Raw genomic sequence first — 15,682 nt, forward strand, 5'->3', positions numbered from 1 at the left:
CTCCTGGGCAACCCTTTGGGGGGCCGGATTCCAGTGTGACCAAGGTGGGCGTGGCCAAACACACAACACTCTCCACCTGCCATCTAGGCTAGCCAGAGGGATCGTCATAATATAAGGACATAGGCCAGACAGGTAGGGTGCAGAGCAGATCCAGTGAGGCTGAGTCCCAGGGCCGGATGGTGAGGTCTGGAGGGCCGCATCATGCTTCTCCCCGAATTTCTCATCTCTGGAGGGGACAAACCCAAGGAGCATCTCTTTCCCCCCGAAATAACCCCGAACGCCTTTCAGAGTCTCTTGCGGAGGGGTGGGAGACAGAACGGATGAAGCTAGGAAGGGATGAGGGTTTTCTTTTTTCTCACTAGGCATCAGGCAGGCAGACAAATCCAAGGCTGTTTTTCAGTGGCCTAGAGTTGTCGCTTTTCCTCCAGGCTGTTTACCCTCCAGATTTAGACTGTTTGCTCACTCAAGATCTCGTAGCCAGCTGGGTAACTCTTGCGACTCTACCGTGTGTGTGTGTGAGTGTGTTGGCTTCCAGCGTGTCTGTTTGCTTTGGAAATGGCCGCAGCTCTTATAAAATCACATTAAGCAAATCCCTTACAGTTTAATTATAGGATTCACTTTACCCAAATTAATGGCAAATAACTTTTTTTTATAACACACACACACACACACTGATGGGTGGAAGCGGGGTCCATTCACGACTGGTTGGGTGGCGACGGTGTTGTATGAAAATGCCCACTTGTCAGTGTTGAGTAGGAACGATGGTCTTTTGAAAGGGTCGTGTAGGCAGGAGAAGGGTCAAGAAAATCGCCAAGGCCATAAATCAAGGCCGAGGAGGCCCCTTGCTAGACTCCAGCTTCCGCCATTCCTGTTACCTCTCCAAGTGATGTGTATTTGAAGAGGCCTGGAGGAGAGCTGCCATGGGAAGCCTGAGACAAGAGAGACAGATCGAAGAGACACCCACCCCAAGAATTTACAGTTCCCTGGACCCTTAACAAACTACAATTCCCAGGATCATTGAGGTGGGATTGGACGTGCTTTAAATGCACAGTGCGGGATAACAGCCTACATAGACCTGGGGAAAGTTACTGTTCTACCCGAGCTATAGGGCGTCTGCTGCGTTCGTCGTCTTTGCAAGATGTGCCTCCTTTAATCCAATCGATTCAAAGCACAGCATCTCTGGCTACTTCACTCCCAAGGACTGGAGCTTCGGTCCTGTCGATCGTTTCAATGCACCCCACCTTCAGACACATCTGCTTGGAGATAAGCCCCACCGATTTATGGTTTTAGCATGCCAGTCCCAAATCAATTTCAGATTAAACCTGTAACCTTACTGGAGCAGTAAACCCCAATTGATAAAAGAGGACTTCCTTCCACGTAAAACATTGTCAGAATAGCGTGGTGCTTTGGTGACGCCGTAGAAGTAGGCTGCAATCCTGCGCACACTTTCTTGGAAAGTAAACCCCGTTGAACTCGGTGGGGCTGAATTTTCGGCGAGAAGGAGCACGGTCTGGGAGTTTCATTAGGAGCTACTCCGGATTAAGTGTAGTCATTTGCCATAAATTACTTGGACGGGGATTCCTGTGTAAGGATTAGAAGTTTGATTTGGTTTTTAGATTGAATGAAAGCGGGGAGCCCATCAAGCGATGATGATGAGATGCTTGATTTGACACGCGTAAGCCACCCTTCCCTGTCCCAGTCTCTCTCCATCCTCCCCACCCGATTTCTGGACTCTCTCCTTCGCTGGTTTATATTCGGCACATCCGGAGCGGAGAGTCCAGGGAGCGTTCAGCAAGAAAGCCGGAGCCGGTTTGGTCCGTGCACAATCTGCTCATTGTTTAGGGCTCGGGGATCCGGGACCAGGGAGGTGGGGGTGGGGGCGGTCGGCTGGCTGGCTGGCTGAAGTGGTCACGGCAGGAGCCTGTGGCGGCGGCACTCGGGTTGGAAAAAGCCTTCAGCTCAACCCCAACCTCAGCCTCGTGTTCTGCTGAGTTTGGAGTTTCTTGCAGCAGCCGCCTCTCCTTGCTACAAATAAGGATGCCGCGCGGGGCAGGAAGGAACCTCGGTGCCATCCCAGCGGCATGACACGTAGGAAGAATGGGAGTCATTCTTTTCCTTGATCTTCTTTTTTTGGAGAACTTCTGATTTCCAGCATCACCAAAGGCAGCGAGGAGCGGCTGAAATCTTTACTAGGAGTGCCATCTTGTGGCTCAGAGGCGCGCTGCTCCGCGAAGGGGTCTGGAGAAGGGGCCGGAAGTTGGGGACTCAATCCGGGCGCAGGTTTAAAGTAGCCCAAGGAGACCCTCGCAGCCGTGCTCTGCGCGCAAGTGTTGCAGGTCGGATCCGCAGTACCCGGTGACGGCCTGGTCAGGTTAAACAGAACCTCGCGCAATTGCATGGACCAGCAGAGCCATAGGAAAGGCCACTTCAGCTTATCCTTCTTCCCTAGAAAGGCAGGACGCAAACCATCAACTCCCAGGAACAGCAACAACAATACATGGGACACCAGAGAAGATGCTGTAACGTGGAGCGAGGTTTCAGCCACTCCATTATGCCCCCTCTCTGTGCAGCTGCCTCTCCCATCTCTCACCCACCCGCACCAGTCAGTCAGCTTTCTGTAGTCTCTGAGCCTGCTCATTCTTCACGAAGCTGCTCCTGGTTTCAAGTCCCCCATCCTGGCAACACACACACACACACACACACCTGCAAACCATGGGCATTTCCAAGGCTGCTGCTGTCTGCCCGCAGTTGTGGGTGGGTAGTGCTATTTTGGCTACAGAAGCAACATCAGGGGTGCCAGCAGGGCCGGATTTAGGTCTGATGAGGCCCTAAGCGACTGAAGGTAATGGTGCCCTTTTTAGGTCCAGCTGTCCTTTGTCAGCAACAAATTGTTGCTGTTTTTTGTGTTGAATATGTGCTATATGGTAATTTATGGACCAAATAGGTATCTAAAGCCATTTGCACATAACAAACTATGTATTTTATCAAAGTAATTGTTGAACTGAAATACAATTAAGAAGTATATTAATTTGTTGTTTAGTCATTTAGTCGTGTCCGACTCTTTGTGACCCCATGGACCAGAGCACGCCAGGCACTCCTGTCTTCCACTGCCTCCCGCAGTTTGGTCAAACTCATGCTGGTAGCTTTGAGAACACTGTCCGTCCTCTGTCGTTCCCTTCTCCTTGTGCCCTCCATCTTTCCCAACAGCAGGGTCTTTTCCAGGGAGTCTTCTCTTCTCATGAGGTGGCCAATGTATTGGAGCCTCAGCTTCAGGATCTGTCCTGCCAGTGAGCACTCAGGGCTGATTTCCTTCAGAATGGATAGGTTTGTTCTTCTTGCAGTCCATGGGACCCTCAAGAGTCTCCTCCAGCACCATAATTCAAAAGCATCAATTCTTCAGCGATCAGCCTTCTTTATGGTCCAGCTCTCGCTTCCATACATCACCACTGGGAAAACCACAGCTTTTACTATACGGACCTTTGTTGGCAAGGTGATGTCTCTACTTTTTAAGATGCTGTCTAGGTTTGTCATTGCTTTTCTCCCAAAAAGCAGGCGTCTTTTAATTTTGTGACTGCTGTCACCATCTGCATTGATCATGGAGCCCAAGAAAGTAAAATCTGTCACTGCCTCCATTTCTTCCCCTTCTATTTGCCAGGAGGTGATGGGCCCAGTGGCAATAAAGAAGTATAGTAATAGTGAAATACAGTGGTACCTCGGGTTACATACGCTTCAGGTTACATATGCTTCAGGGTACAGACTCCGCTAATCCAGAAATAGTGCTTCAGGTTAAGAACCTTTTTCAGGATGAGAACAGAAATCGTGCTCTGGCAGCGCGGCAGCAGCAGGAGGCCCCATTAGCTAAAGTGGTGCTTTAGGTTAAGTACAATTTCAGGTTGAGTACAGACCTCTGGAACGAATTAAGTACTTAACCCGAGGTACCACTGTAATTATTAAGCTCTAACTGTATGTAGGTTTTATTTTGTTTTTTATCTTATATTTTGGTAATGTACATCCAGTTTTCCCCCCTTTAATTTTTTTTGGGACCCCCAAGAAAGTGGGGCCCTAAGCTATAGCTTGTTTAGCTTATATGTAAATCTGGCACTGGGTGCCAGCTTGAATAAAATATGGGGGGGCCGGGTAGGTAAGCTCCACCCCACATTACCACATGACATGGCATATTCACCCCATTTGAACGGCAATGCCTATCAACTTTGGGAGGCCCCAGGCTCCTCAAATATTTTGTGGGGAGAGGCCAAAGGGACCTCGGCCCCTCAGAGTTGGCTCCTCTGGCAACAACACTCGCCTGGACAGCTGGACATGGCACTTTTCCGGCACCCATCCTGTTGGCAGACCAACTCTGCATGTCAAAGATGTCTGTAACTGTGACGTGAAGGCTGGCAACACCAACCCTGTTATGTGGGAATCCCTTGCAGATGATCGCAGTACTTGGAGACAGCATCCATATCAGTGACCAGAGGAGGAATGACTGCTGGGAGAAGCGCAGAGAGAAGAAACTGCTGCCACAAAACATGTCTCTCCCGTATCGGTCTCGACAGCCACAGCAGGCACTGTAACCTTCCAACAGTTTGACTTCACCCCCAAAGGCGCACTCCTCCATTGTCTCCGGAGCACACAGATGCCAACAGACCAAGTTACATATTGGCCAAAAGTGGGCAGGTCCCTGCCTCCAAGGAGCTTACCATTTAAACTAGACAATGGGAGGGGGAAATGAGGCAAGGCAGGGAGGGGATACTGAGAAAGTTACATATGTACAGTTAAAGCACACTGTTGCCCTTCTGAAACAAAACTGCCTTTTTGTGGCAGGAAATGCATTGAAAAGTGTAGAATGAATGGATGATGAATGCAAAGATGTATAAGCACCCTGCCAGCAAAATCAGGGTGTGAATGCTCACCTAACCTCTCCACAAATGAACTGAAACGCATGCTCAATAACGACCAGACCTAGAGGGCCTTCTCGGTGGTGGCGCCTGCCCTGTGGAACACCCTCCCATCAGATGTCAAGGAAATAAACAACTATCTAACTTTTATAAAACATCAGAAGGCAGCCCTGTTTAGGGAAGTTTTTAATGTTTGATGTTTTATCACTTTATGATGATGATGATGATGTTGGGAGCTACCCAGAGTGGCTGGGGAAACCCAGCCAGATGGGTGGAGTATAAATAAATTATTATTATTATTATTATTATTATTATTATTATTAATTTCTTACATTGGTTTGAGACACCCAAATTAGGCAATTTCTTGTTAAAATGCAAGCAGAAATGAATCTCTTTTTTTAAAAAAATATATTTATTAAAGTTTTACATAAAAAAACAACACATACACAAAAAGCAAAGTAAAAAGATACATAAAAAATAAAATTACAAAGAAAAAAGTAAAAACTCCGTCTTTTAAATCCAAACTTAATTAACCTTCTTTCCTGACTTCCTCACGCCTCCCTTTTTTGTGTTCCTCTTTAGCCACTCTAGTACAGCAAATCCTTACCCTCTTTCAAACTCATTTCTGATTATTAAAATCGTTCTATTATGTCTCCGATCTTTCCTCTTTATATTTTAAATACCTTTAACATATTTTTCACTTTTGACATAATAATAATAATAATAATAATAATAATAATAATAATAATAATTTATTATTTGTACCCCGCCTATCTGGCTGGGTTTCCCTAGCCACTCTGGGCGGCTTCCATAGAAACCAAAAATACACTATAATATCACAGATTAAAAACTTCCCTGAACAGGGCTGCCTTAAGATGTCTTCTGAATGTCAGGTAGTTATTTATCGCTTTGACATCTGATGGGAGGGCATTCCACAGGGCGGGTGCCACTACCGAGAAGGCCCTCTGCCTGGTTCCCTGTAGCTTTGCTTCTCGCAATGAGGGAACCGCCAGAAGGCCCTCGGCGCTGGACCTCAGCGTCCGGGCAGAACGATGGGGGTGGAGACGCTCCTTCAGGTATACTGGGCCGAGGCCGTTTAGGGCTTTAAAGGTCAACACCAACACTTTGAATTGTGCTCGGAAACGTACTGGGAGCCAATGTAGGTCTTTCAAGACCGGTGTTATGTGGTCTCGGTGGCCGCCCCCAGTCACCAGTCTGGCTGCCGCATTCTGGATTAGTTGTAGTTTCCGAGTCACCTTCAAAGGTAGCCCCACGTAGAGTGCATTGCAGTAGTCCAAGCGGGAGATAACTAGAGCATGCACCACTCTGGCGAGACAGTCCGCAGGCAGGTAGGGTCTCAGCCTGCGTACCAGGTGGAGTTGGTAGACAACTGTCCTGGATACAGAATTGACCTGCGCCTCCATGGACAGCTGTGAGTCCAAAATGACTCCCAGGCTGCGCACCTGGTCCTTCAGGGGCACAGTTACCCTATTCAGGACCAGGGAGTCCTCCACACCAGCCCGCCCCCTGTCCCCCAAAAACAGTACTTCTGTCTTGTCAGGATTCAGCCTCAACCCATTAGCCGCCATCCATCCTCCAACCGCCTCCAGACACTCACACAGGACCTTCACCACCTTCACTGGTTCTGATTTAAAAGAGAGGTATCATTTAAAAGAGATTTAAAAGAGAGGTATCATCTGCATATTGATGGACACCCAGTCCAAAGCCCCTGATGATCTCTCCCAGCGGCTTCATATAGATGTTAAAAAGCATGGGGGAGAGGACGGAACCCTGAGGCACCCCACAAGTGAGGGCCCAGGGGTCTGAACACTCATTCCCCACCACCACTTTCTGAACACGGCCCAGGAGGAAGGAGCGAAACCACTGTATAACAGTGCCCCCAGCTCCCAGCCCCTCTAGACGGTCCAGAAGGATGTTATGGTCAATTGTATCAAAGGCCGCTGAGAGATCCAGCAGAACTAGGAAACCACTCTCACCTTTGTCCCTAGCTCGCCGGAGATCATCAACCAGCGCGACCAAGGCAGTTTCAGTCCCATGATGAGGCCTGAATCCCGATTGGAAGGGATCCAAATGGTCCGCATCCTCCAGGCGTGCCTGGAGTTGTTCAGCAACCACGCGCTCAATCACCTTGCCCAAGAATGGAAGATTTGAGACTGGGCGATAGTTGGCCATACTGGCCAGGTCTAAAGATGGTTTTTTAAGAAGAGGTTTAATGACCGCCTCTTTCAGCGGATCTGGGAATGTTCCCTCACAGAGGGAAGCATTCACCACCCCGCAGAGCCCATCGCCCAGCCCTTCCCGGCTTGCTTTTATTAGCCAGGATGGGCAAGGATCAAGGAGACAGGTGGTTGGTTTCACGCGTCCAAGCAGCCTGTCCACATCCTCGGGGGTAACGGATTGAAATTGATTCCATGCAACTTGACCAGACAGAGCTCTAGCACTCTCCCGCCCCAGCCCTGCTCCCACGGTGGTGTCTAGCTCCTTCCGAATATGAGTGATTTTATCTGCAAAAAACTTTGCAAAATCGTTGCAGGAGATCTTGGGGTCTTTAAAAGCCCCGGTGGTAAAGGTGGTTCCGTTAAATTGCGAACCACCTGAAAGAGTCTCCTGCTACTATTTTCTGCAGATGCAATAGAGGCGGTGAAGAAAGTCTTCTTCGCCGTCGCTATTGCCACTTGGTAGGCCCGACGTTGAGCTCTAACCTGTGTCCGGTCAGATTCGGAGTGAGTTTTTTGCCACCGACGCTCTAGCCGTCTCAGCAATTGTTTCATCGCCCTCAGCTCCGAAGAAAACCACTTTAGTCTTTCACCCTTTTTCTGTTACATTTTTGCATACTTTTTCAAACTGTATCACTAATGCCATAGTATTGTCATATCCAACATCACTTTAACATTCATAAATTTTGCAGTGTTTCTGCAGGTAGTCCTTAAACTTCTTCCAGTCCTCTTCCACCACTTCTTCTCCCAGGTCTCAGATTCTGCCAGTCATTTCTGCCATCAGTTCAAACAGCCTGACAGTTTGACAGCCTGGCAGCCCGTTACCGGGAATTTGCTAGTTTCACTTTTTTAAAGTCTATAAAAGAAAGAGAGACACTCCAAATATCTTCTTCCCCCCTCTCTTTACTTGGGGGGGGGGATTTCTTCTCTTTTGATGTTCAAATTTAAACTTTTGTGGTGCCTTCTCCAAGGCATTAATATCGAGAGCCTTTGCTTTGATCTTTTAAACAAAGCCAGAAGACGGACTTCCTGGTTGCGCCTTCCCGGTTCAGTGTCAAATTCAAGCTTTAATTTTCTTTTAATCTTAAGTCCAATAAACTTCACCTACTCACGGGTAGTTGTTTAGCAGCCAAATGGTCCCAGAAAAAAGGTCAGCGCTCTCCGGCAACAGCTTTGCGGCTTTACCCCACGGAAAGAGCGATTGACTCACAGCACCACACCAACCCCGTTTCGCTCCGGAGCTCCTTGTGAGGTCCCTTCGCCGATTCGGGGGGCGCTGATGGTGCCCGCTGAGTCCCACGGTCGCAGGCTTCTTCTGTCTGCGATTTTTCCACGAGGGTCTCCGCTTCGCCGTAGCGGACGACCCGTTTCCGCGGAGCTTCCCCTTCCCGATCAGAAGAGGACCGCCATTGCCATTGGCGCCGCCTCCGGAAGTCAGAAATGAATCTATCTCCTGTCCCCAGGAGCCAGTGAATGTATAAACCAAAGGGAAGGGAAGAGAGGAGAGCCTGGTCACTGAGCGACAGGCTTCAGATGAGAGCTGGAGATACTGAGGCAAAGCAGGTGCTGGAGTGGAGACAAGTATAAAAACAGTAAAAGGCAAGTGACCCTTAAAGGAGCCCTCCCTTTGCTCAGCAATATTTAATTGGTAAGGAATGGGCATCCCTGGAAGTCACTTCTTTTTGAATTTGGTAGCCTTCCACACTCTAATGTGACAGACTATGGCTTTTAGGACAAGGATGGGCAGAAAAGGTGGAAATGGACATCCTGGTTGATCTCTGGGTGATTTGCACTAGATCCACAAGGATTTCTGACTCCTGATAGTTTTAACAATTGCAAAAACAATTCCCCCTTTCACACTAACTTACCTTGCTGAAATGATGAAAACTTGGCAGTGGTTTGCCAGGTGGCAGAACAAAGAGCTTCGTTCAATTTTGGTAAGGTAAAGGTACCCCTGACCGTTAGGTTCAGTCACAGACGACTCTGGGGTTGCGGCGCTCATCTCGCTCTATAGGCAGAGGGAGCCGGCGTTTGTCTGCAGACAGCTTCCAGGTCATGTGGCCAGCATGACTAAGCCGCTTTTGGCGAACCAGAGCAGCGCACCGAAATGCCTTTTGCCTTCCCACTGGAAGGTAACTACTTGCACTTTGACGTGCTTTCAAACTGCTAGGTGGGCAGGAGCTGGGACCGAGCAACGGGAGCTCACCCTGTCGCAGGGATTCGAATTGCCGACCTTCTAAATTCCTAGGTTCACAATTCTCTAATTCTAAGCCTATGTACTTCACACCCGGCTCCAGTTGGTAGATCTTGGAGATGTAGGGGGGGAAACCCAACGCAGATCCTGCAAACCTGATGTCTGCCCACATCTTTTTAAAGGATAGTATCAGGTTCTGGGGTAAATCCTTAGTGCAAATTAAGGAACTCCCCCAGTCAGTGAGCTATGTGTTGTCCTCTTGCGTCTTTTGATTTGTGGGGATTTCCTATTCTGTTAGAGGGCGATATTTTTAAAGAGAAAAAACACACAAAAGGGGGAAAAGCTGAATAAAAGCAAAATAAAAAAAGCTCACATTTACAATACAGTACCCAATTTACACATATAGTTGGATATATGCAATTCAGATGTCCAGATAGGATCCAAACTTAATTGATGGTGAGTACCTTTCCAGGCTCGAAGTGTAAGTCTCTTAGTGACCATAAGTAAAACCCATTTTTGTTGCCCAGCTGTTAGTCCCCACATTACTGTACATCAACACCCACAAATACCAAAGATTCTACCAAATCAAGATTAACACATACAACAACTTCAGACCAAAAAGGAGATACCAATAGATTCAAATGATATACAAGGTGGAGAATTACCCCAAATAAACTTCTGAAAATAACACACAAATCTTTTGAAAATATGCTCAGGGAATGTGTAGTCAAATACGATTCAGTACATATATTACTTCTGGCAGTTCATTAATCTTAAGTGTGTTGACCTTAATACTAAGCTTAAGGAGGACACACCTTTCCACATCAATGGAGATTCCTTTCATTAACTTATTTACTGTATATCTAATTTAATCATATGAGAAGTATTTGTAAATCTGTGAGTAAGTCCTTCATAGCCTGTGAACCTTCCACCCCATCGTAAATTAATACAGTGGTACCTCAGGTTAAAATTTTAAAAGAGGATGCTGTTAGGTGCTACATTCAATATGCCAGCAAGTTTGGAAAACTCAGCAGTGGCCAGAGGATTGGAGAAGATCAGTCTACATGCCAATTCCAAAGAAGGGCAGTGCCAAAGAATGCTCCAACTACTGCACAATTGCACTCATTTCACACGCTAGCAAGGTTATGCATAAAATTCTACAAGGCAGGCTCAAGCAGTATGTGGACCGAGAACTCCCAGAAGTGCAAGCTGGATTTAGAAGAGGCAAAGGAACCAGAGACCAAATTGCAAACATGCCCTGGATTATGGAGAAAGCTAGAGAGTTCCAGAAAGACATCTACTTCTGCTTCATTGACTATGCAAAAGCCTTTGACTGTGTTGACCACAGCAAACTATGGCAAGTTCTTAAAGAAATGGGAGTGCCTGATCACCTCATCTGTCTCCTGAGAAATCTCTATGTGGGACAAGAAGCTACAGTTAGAACTGGATATGGAACAACTGGTTGGTTCGAAATTGGGAAAGGAGTACGACAAGGCTGTATATTGTCTCCCTGCTTATTTAACTTATATGCAGAATTCATCATGTGAAAGGCTGGGCTGGATGAATCACTAGCCGGAATTAAGATTGCCGGAAGAAATATCAACAACCTCAGATATGCAGATGACACAACCTTGATGGCAGAAAGTGAGGAGGAATTGAAGAACCTTTTATTGAGGGTGAAAGAGGAGAGTGCAAAATATGGTCTGAAGCTCAACATCAAAAAAATGAAGATCATGGCCAATGGGCCCATCACCTCATGGCAGACAGAAGGGGAAGAAATGGAGGCAGTGACAGATTTTACTTTCTTGGGCTCCATGATCACTGCAGATGGTGACAGCAGCCACGAAATTAAAAGACACCTGCTTCTTGGGAGAAAAGCAATGACAAACCTAGACAGCATCTTAAAAAGCAGAGACATCACCTTGCCAACAAAGGTCCGTATAGTTAAAGCTATGGTTTTCCCAGTAGTGATGTATGGAAGTGAGAGCTGGACCATAAAGAAGGCTGATCGCTGAAGAATTGATGCTTTTGAATTATGGTGCTAGAGGAGACTCTTGAGAGTCCCATGGACTGCAAGAAGATCAAACGTATCCATTCTTAAGGAAATCAGCCCTGAGTGCTCACTGGAAGGACAGATCCTGAAGCTGAGACTCCAATATTTTGGCCACCTCATGAGAAGAGAAGACTCCCTGGAAAAGACCCTGATGTTGGGAAAGATCACACAAGGAAAAGGGGACGACAGAGGATGAGATGGTTGGATAGTGTTCGCGAAGCTACCAGCATGAGTTTGACCAAACTGTGGGAGGCAGTGGAAGACAGAAGTGCCTGGCGTGCTCTGGTCCATGGGGTCACGAAGAGTCGGACACGACTAAACAACAACACCTCAGGTTAAGTATTTAATTTGTTCCGGAGGTCCGTTCTTAACCTGAAACTGTTCTTAACCTGAAGCACCACTTTAGCTAATGGGGCCTCCTGCCGCCGCGCCGCCGCTGGAGCACGATTTCTGTTCTCATCCTGAAGCAAAGTTCTTAACCCGAGGTAGTATTTCTGGGTTAGCAGAGTCTGTAACCTGAAGCGTATGTAACCCGAGGTACCACTGTAATGCTACCTCTGGACTTTCGGTCAGCTTTAACCCATTGATTTCTGTTATCTCCTTAATTACCCTTTGCCAGAAAAATTGAACATATTTACACCCCCAGCACATGTGAACATAATTTCTGGTTTCCTGGCATCCCCTCCAACATAACACCAAATATTCCTTCTTTATTTGATTTAATCTGACTGGTGTTAAATACCATCTCCAAACTAATTTATAATCATTTTCTTTTATTCTTATAGAGGTTTTGAACTTTTTAACATTCTCCGCCAGACTGCTTCCTTCTCGGTCTCTATCACAGCACCCTTTTTATTTTCCTGACCTCATTCCTACATGGTATTTAGACTTCATTAGAATACCATAAGGCTCCATGAGGGCTCTGGGAAGCTTAACTATTTGGCTAAAAGAGTACTGGCACATTTTTATTCATGCCTACTCTGAAACCACTACTTTGATTCCAATAGAACTTGTAGAGGATTACAGGCCTACATTTGACTATTGGAGGTTGCTCTGTGTGTCTAGAAATGATCAGACCCTGTCTGGCTTGTGAAAAGAATAAGGAACATTCAATATGAATACAACGGCAGCCTTATTTGGGTGTTCTTTTTCTTCACACGAAGGAGAGTGGGGCATGCTGGAGAGCCCCAACACTTTGGGTACATTGCTTTCCCCTTGTTTACATCACTCCACGAGTTGAAGGACCAGCTCCTTCAGTTCAGAGCCTTCGGTACTCACGGCAGCTCTCCAGGCAATTTCAAATCCTAATTTTCCAGGATTCTATATCCATAGCTGTCAACCGTCCCTTATTTGGGGGGAAACTCCCTTATCCCAGCGCCGTGTCCCACTGCTGTCCCTTATTGATGATGTCCCTTAAATTTCCCGGGTTTCAAAGGAAGCAGCTCCTCTGCCGGCCAGGGAGGAGGGAGGCTCCAACTGTTTTGCTTGGCTGCGTTGCTCACCCAATAAGGAGTCTAAGAATGACTGGGGGGTGGAGCTTGCATGCTTTGTGCCGATCAAATCGGCAGCATTGCCTGGGGACTCGCCTTTGCTCAGCGCTTCCAAGCAGAGGAGTGACTGTGGTTTTCCTTGCTGCATCCTCTTTGCTGGGTTGCTGCGCTGTGGGAACCACCGCTTGAGGCTTCGTTTGGCTGCTGACTGGGCTTTCTGCCTTTGGCTCGGAGGGGCTCAGAAGTTGAACATACCTGTGCTCAGAAGTGGATGGATACGTCATCGATGGCCCACTCACCCTTGCCTGGGGAAATGTCTGTCTGGAGCAGGAGTACATGGTGGGAGAAAAGGAAAGGAGCTGATTGAGTACAATGGCGGGCGGCGATCTCATGGGAGTGGGGGCTTTTGGATTTGTTTTGGAGGCTCCTTCCATTGACTGTTATGGGGGAAAGGAGCTGGTTCACTAAAATCCCTTATTTTGGCTGCTGATCCCTTATTTTCGAGGCTGCTGGTCCCTTATTTTCAAATCTGTAAGTTGACAGTTATGTCTATATCACCCACAGAAGCTATATGAGTAGGCCGGGCTTTCTGCTTCAGAAGCTATCCTCCAACTCATGGAGGGCTTTCAGAACAGGGGAGGAGAGCTAGTATGCTCATCCTCACTTTTCCTCATCACATAATGAGGAAACCTCAGGGCTGGGACCAAATGTGTCGTTTGGGATTTTCCACAGGCCCCAGCCCTCACCGGCCTATATTTGGCACCTTGAATGTTTTTGGGCTGCGATGCATCACTGAGCAATGCTTCTTGCTTGCTCTGTTGGATGGAGGACACAGAGGGATGTGTACAACCAGCCAACTGTACAATTTTCATTCATTCATCTGCTCACTTTTGTCTCCGACCAAGACCACCACTGGCCTGTCTGTGTGTCCCTCAGAAGATAGCCCAGAAAGGAATTTGTCCCTCAGCCTGTAAATGGTTCCACACTCTTGATGTAAGGGATTTGGAACACCTGAGTAGGGCTGTAGAGTCTTCAGAATAGAAGGAAATATAAACATGAAGTGCAACATCATAATTATAAGAGAGCTCTTTCCATATTTTCTTTTACATTTTTGTTACATTATATAATTTGTTAAAGTGTGTGTGTGAGTGTGTGTGGTTTATTTTGACAAATCATCTTCCTCATTTTATGATGTGGCCTTTGCATAACTTACATGAGTTTGCCAGGCTTGATAGAGCATATTAGAATTTATTTGCAGTTTACTTTGCTTTCATAAAAGCATTTGGGTTGAGAATGTGATTTCTTTTCTCCTTAAAATGACTTTATTTTTATTTTTATTATTATTTATTATTATTATTATTATGGATTATAACAAGTTCTTTTTTGGGGAGGAGAGAATAGATCATATTTTGTTTTAAAAATAATAGTGCAGAGAATAATTTGTCAGTTAAATCAATCACTGTGTGTTGCGAAAGATGTTCTCCCAGAATGAAATAGAGGAACAAATGCTGTCAAAAGAACAAGGGGATTGTTTAGCAGGTAGGATATATAATCTGAAATTAAATAAAAAGAATCTCTCTCTTCTCTCTCTTTTACACACACACACACACACACACACACACGAGTCTGGCAGCAACACACTGCAATATGTACTGTGGCCAGAAACTGAGGCTATAGTCATTTTACATCAAGTTTAAAACATCCACAAAGAGAGTGCAAAGAGAGTGACAGTGAGCTCAGCCACTCAGGTGCCATTTACCACTTCTCCATGAAGGCATGCTCATTGGCGCCACAAACCGAAAGCCTGCATCTGAGTGGCTAAGCTTGCTGCCACTCTCATTACGCAACCCCTGCCCACAATCAGATTGGTACAGTGGTGGCTGCTGCCCACTGGGGCAGGTAGGGTGGAGAGCAGGGAGCCCAACAGTAGGTGGAGCCAGAGACAATGTCGGACACAGCCAACTAATTCTAGTTCTGTCCCTGTCCTCAGTTTTATAAGGGCAACACTAAGACTAAGGAGAAGAAAGCTGACAGCTAGGGTCACCCCCAGGCTTGACATAGTAAGAAGACAGCCAGATGGGGTTGACTGAAGTTGGTGGGGCAGCACCCCATTTGCTCTAGTAGACCCAGCCTCCGCTCAGCTGGTACATTCCTCATCCTGGTTGCCTTGCCTCAATCTGAAGTTGGCCAGGTACAAAAGAAATCCATTAATAGTTGTGTGTGAAGAGGAAATTCCAGCCGGCATAGCTTGGCATGCAAATCCTCTCTGCTAAAAAAGGTAAAAGGTAAAGGACCTGTGGATGGTTAAGTCCAGTCAAAGGTGACTATGGGGTTGCGGTGCTCATCTCACCTTCAGGCTGAGGGAGCCGGCATATGTCCACAGACAGCTTTCCAGGTCATGTGGCAAGTATGACTAAACCACTTCTGGCGTAACGGGACAGAAAGCACGGAAACACTGTTTACCTTCCCGCCACAGCGGTACCTGTTTATCTACTTGCGCTTCGGGCTTTCAAACTGCTAGGTTGGCAGGAGCTGGGACAGAGCAACATGAGCTCACTCCATTGTGGGGATTCGAACCTCCCTGCTATACAACTATTAAAGGTACAGGAGTGCCTACTTCTGAGGAGACATGTGTGGACTACAATGGCAGAATCCTACGCAGAGGTCAGTCACACTGACCAGCATAGAATTGCAACCATTAAAAAAAAAATCAACTTCTGAATTGGCTGCTAAAACAAGTGGGGAATATGTGACTGTCCAAATGATGGTAGTTGTAGTCCAACAAAACCCGGAAAGGCCACAGGTTCCCC

The sequence above is a fragment of the Podarcis cretensis genome, assembly GCF_951804945.1.
Source record: "Podarcis cretensis genome assembly, chromosome: 12".
Taxonomy (NCBI): Eukaryota; Metazoa; Chordata; class Lepidosauria; order Squamata; family Lacertidae; genus Podarcis; species Podarcis cretensis.